Source organism: Meriones unguiculatus (assembly GCF_030254825.1).
Source record: "Meriones unguiculatus strain TT.TT164.6M chromosome Y unlocalized genomic scaffold, Bangor_MerUng_6.1 ChrY_unordered_Scaffold_25, whole genome shotgun sequence".
In the NCBI taxonomy this organism is placed as follows: Eukaryota; Metazoa; Chordata; class Mammalia; order Rodentia; family Muridae; genus Meriones; species Meriones unguiculatus.
Window position 1 is genome coordinate 20,951,836 of NW_026843710.1, and position 4,933 is coordinate 20,956,768.

Genomic DNA, 4,933 nt, shown 5'->3' on the forward strand with positions numbered 1-4,933 from the left:
CATTATACTATAATGAGGTTAATCTTGAAAGTAGTTGGTTTTCTTGGGTTGTATTTTTCCTTCTAGTGTCTTCTGTAACACTAGATATGTGTGCAAGTATTGTGGAAATTTGTTTTTGTCATTGAATATTTTGTTTTCTCCATCTGTGAGGACTGAGAGTATTGCTGGGTATAATAACTATCTGTGCTGACATCTGTGTTCTCTCAGGGCCTACATGATATTCATCCATGCCTTCTAGCTTTCATAGTTTCTGTTGAAAAGTCAGGTGTGATTCTAATGGATTTGATATTATTTGTTATTTGGGCTTTTTCCCTTGCAGATTTTAGTATTTTTATTTACTGTTTTGATTATTATGTGGCAGGATTATTTTCTTTTTCTGAACTAATTTATTGAGTGTTCTGTATACCTTTTGTATTCTTATTGACCTCTACTTTAAGTTGGGGAATATTTTTTCATTGATTTTGTTGAAAATATTTTCTGGGCCTTGGAGGAGGGAATCTTTTTTCTCTATTCCTATTATTTTTAGGTTTTGTCTTTTTATGTTGTCTTGAATTTATTGCATGGTCTTTGTCAGGAATTTTTTTTAGATTTAACATTTTCTTTGACAGATACATCGATTTCTTCCATTGTATCATCCACGCCTGAGATTCTTTCTTCCATCTCTTATAGCCTATTCCTTGTGCTTAGCTCTGTAGTTCCTGTTTTCTTCCCTAAGTTCTTTCTTTCCACAAATTCCTCTATTTGTGTTTTCCTTAATTTCTAAAAAAAGAAAAAAATGGAATGCTTCACGTATTTGGATCTCATCCTTGTGTATGTGCCTTGCTAATATTCTCTCTATTGTTCCAACTTTAGTATATGTGCTCCTGAAGAGAGCACTACATATTTCTTTGAAGTGGTCATTAATAAAATCACATGTCTGTGACTTGAGTTTCACACTGTCACAGATTCCATAACTATTTATTAAATGCACAGATAGGTTCTCAGTTGGTGAATTATTTTCTGTGAAAATGCTCCCTGACCTAGACAAATCTTTGAACAAAAAGAATTTAATTGGAACACTGCTTATATTTTTACAGAGACCATCCATGATGTCACGTCAGCAAGCAGTCATCTTGTTTTAATCCTTCCCAAAACTGAGAGATTCACAAGCAGCAGAAAGAGAAATGGAGACTGAAAGTGATACAGAGAGAGCTAGAGTGACAGATTCAGAAATAGAGAGATGGAGACAATAGAAACAAAGATGTAAAGTGACAGAGACCTAGAGACAGAGACTCCATTCTCTCTGGTAACTTTCTTTGGCATATCAACCTCAAAGTACACTATCCTATAATATAAATCCAAAATGAATTATATTAATATTTTTATTTTAAATTTTATTAATTACACTTTATTCCCTTTTATCCTCCCTGAAGCCCCCACTCCTTCTTATCCCATTCTCTACACATGACTCTCCCCAAGTCACTGATATCGGAGGTCTTTCTCTCCCTGCTTCTGATCTGAGTCTCTTCTGATCTCTTCAGAAGTGGCTGCATTCTCTTTCCATGTGGCCTGGCAAGGCTGCTCCCCCATCACATTGAGTTGATCAAAGAGCAGGCCAATCAGTTCATGTCAGAGGTAGTCCCTGTTACCCTTAGTATGGAACCCACTTGGACACTGAACTGTGCATGGTTATTTCCATGCATGGTATTTGGTTATAGTATGAATCTCAGAAAAGACCGCTGTGCTCAGATTTTTTGTTTATGTTGCTCTTCTCGTGGAGCTCAGGTCCTCTCCAGATCTTGCTATTTCCCACTTCTTTTATTAGATACCATGCACTCTGCCCAACAGTTGGCCATAAGTGTCAGGGTCTGCTCTGATAGTCTTCAGGACACAGCCTTTCAGAGGCCCTCTTTGGCAGGCTCCTAAATGGTTCCCTTTTTCCCCAGCAACTTCCAAGTTCTAAAGAACAGGACTGACAATCTCCTTTGGAAAAAAATGTTGAATATTTCCATAAGGAGTATTATTCAGCTAAGAAAATGACATCATGATATTTCCAGCCAAATGGATGGAGCCAGGAAAAATCATTTGGGGTGAAGTAAGTAAAATGCATACAGAGACCCACAGTCTGATAATTGTGCAGTGAGAGAACTTAAAACACACAAGTCTAAATGGGATTTTCCTATGAAATTCTCCCTCACATCAGAGCTCTGAGAAGCCTTCAGGAGAGGAGGCAGGAAGAGTCATAAGTACAGGCAATTGAGGACACAAGGAGAACAATGCCCTGAAAATCAGGCCAAAGAGGAAGATGATGCAGCCAGCCTTAATGAGACCTGATGAAGTAGGTTCAGAGAGAAGCGTGAGGAGGACCTCACCTATCTATTAAAGAAGTGGAGGAAGGGCCTAGGGGTAAAAGAGGGAAGGTGGATGGGAGTAGAAATAGAAGAGAGAGGAGGCAGCAGAGGGAATACAAGGTGAACAAATTACAATAAAAATACATAAGACAAAATGTGATCAAGGTGAATTAGTATAGAGATCTTCAGGAGTGATGACTTCTTCTTGGGGGTAGTACCAAGGTACAGCAAGGACAAACTCAGTTTTCTTTAAGGGACATGGCATTGAGACTCTGATCATGTTCCAATTAGTATATTAACAACACAAACTGAAACTGATGTATTTTAAAGGAAAAAAAAAATAGGGTAACACATGGTAGGAATTTGAACCTGGGAGCAATGGAAAAGGATTGTAATTTATATTATGTGAATTTCCCACATAAGCAATAAAAATAATATTTGGACAACTTTTATGATGACTTTTAACAAGGAGAAAAGATTCTCCTAAAAGAAGGCACAGTTTGACTTTGTAAGGAAGGTATGCTTTCCAGGAACTAATTATGTAGTAAAGTATCCTAGCCATGAATTAGTGACCCAGACCCATGATTCAGGGGGTACCACTGAATAAACAGTCTTGGCACTAACACTGTATGTTGAGATTTTTGTCTGAAGGACAAGAGCAGGAAATACAGTTATTCTTGTGTCCTAGGTATACAACATGGACATATTTCTCTATCCTGAATGCCCAGTTTTAATTGTAAACCCCAGGAGCAGAAGTGTTTCTCCCTGAACACTGAGTAGGACACAGGTGCTGATCCAGTCGGGTCATTCAAGGCAAGCCTGCTCAAAGAAGATGGCAACAGTTGTGTAGAACAGCACCAGCTGTCAAATGGTTTATTGCCCCTCACTTCTCCTTTTACAAACACAGATCATTCTCTGTTTCAGGCAAACCAGTCCCACCAATTATCTGGTTTCCGTCTTTTTTCTCTGCTCTTAACAACTCAATAACACACAGAATGCTAGGCCCTGCCAGCATCTACATCAATAAGAATATGAAGGTACATTTGGTTATTATACAAGTAACTGATCAGTTCAAAGTCACAAACTAGGACATTTCAGATCCAAGACCACAGTAGGAGACCACCTTGTCTTTGGTTACATTCCCCTTAATCACACATCACTTTGAAGCTTCTCTACTAAGGAATTAAATAAACAATAAAATTTAATTTCTTACCTCATATTGTCACAGAGGTAAACAGGAGTAAAGATGTGGGTCTGGATAAAGGGATGAGATAAAGGCTTGTAGGGTTTCAGAAGAAGATTCACATATGCACAAGATCAGAAATACTGGACACTGAGGATAATATGTTAACTCCTCTCCATGGAAACGTCAAGATTGTCTTAAGTGCTGGTTGGCTGAGAAGGAGAATGATTTCAGAAACAGGTGAAAACCAGTAGAAGTTTCAAGAGCCAGTTATTAAAAGTGCCAAATGGAGAGCTTGCTTGAGGGAAAGACTCAGCAACCCTACATGCCTTATTCTGGGTAGTTGAAAGCACACAACCCTCAGATGACAGTTCCTGTGTCTAAGACTCTTAGTTCTGCAAAGTGTTATATATTTCCTTCAAGTGGTCAGTAATAAAGTCCTGTGACTTTCGTTTTATCACACATTTCATTATTGTTTGTTAAATGCACTGATATATCATCAGTCACTGAATTACTTACTTGAAAATGCTCCCTGACCGAGGCAACTCTTTGAATAAAAAGGTGAATAATATTCCAATTTTAGATTGACTACAATTTCTGTAACATTTTCAATTGGGGGGGGCATCTGGGTGGTTTCCAGTTTCTGGCTTTTACAAATAAAGCTGCTACAAACATGGTTGTGCAAATATCCTTATTGTGTACTTGAGACTCTTTTGGATATATGCCTGGAGGAGGATGGCTTAATTTTGAAGAATCACTAGTCTTAGTTGTCTAAGATAGCACCCAAATTGCATTTTTCTACATGTAGACATACAGTTTTATCAGCACCATTTGTTGAAGATGCTATCTTTTTTCCATTGTATGGTTTTGGCATCTTGGTCAAAGATCAGTTGTCCGTAACTGTGTGGGTTGATAACTGGGTCTTCTATTCAGTTCCATTGATCCACAATTCTGTTTCTATGTAAGTACCATGCAGTTTTATTACTGTTGTTGCTCTTTAATACAGCTTGAGATCAGGGATGGAAATACCTCCAGAAAATCTTTTATTGTGGAGGATTGTTTTAGCAATTCTGGGATTCTTGTTTTGCCATATGAAGTTGTGAATTTTTCTTTCAAGATCTGTAAGACTTGTGTTGGAAATTTGATGGTAACTGCATTGAATCTGTAGATGCTTTTGGCAAGATGGCCATTTTTACAATGTAAATCCTGCCAAGCCATGAGCATGGTAGATCTTTCCAACTTCTGATATCTTCTTCTAATTCTTTCTTCAGAGACTTGAAATTTTCTTCATACAAGTTTTTGACTTGCTTGTTTATAGTCATACCAAGTCACATTACGTTTTTGACAGAATACAATTACACATCAAAGATATCATCCACTATGACCAAGTAGTTTTCATCCCAGGTATGCAGAGGTGATT

At 37.7% G+C, this 4,933-nt stretch overlaps 1 non-coding gene across 1 annotated transcript; it reads right to left on the reverse strand.

The window, feature by feature from the left end:
* Positions 1-769: 769 nt before the first annotated feature.
* Positions 770-876, reverse strand: LOC132651840 (U6 spliceosomal RNA). Its single transcript, XR_009589400.1, has one exon. It is a non-coding gene; the product is annotated as a U6 spliceosomal RNA (small nuclear RNA).
* Between the last annotated feature and the right edge of the window lie 4,057 nt (positions 877-4,933).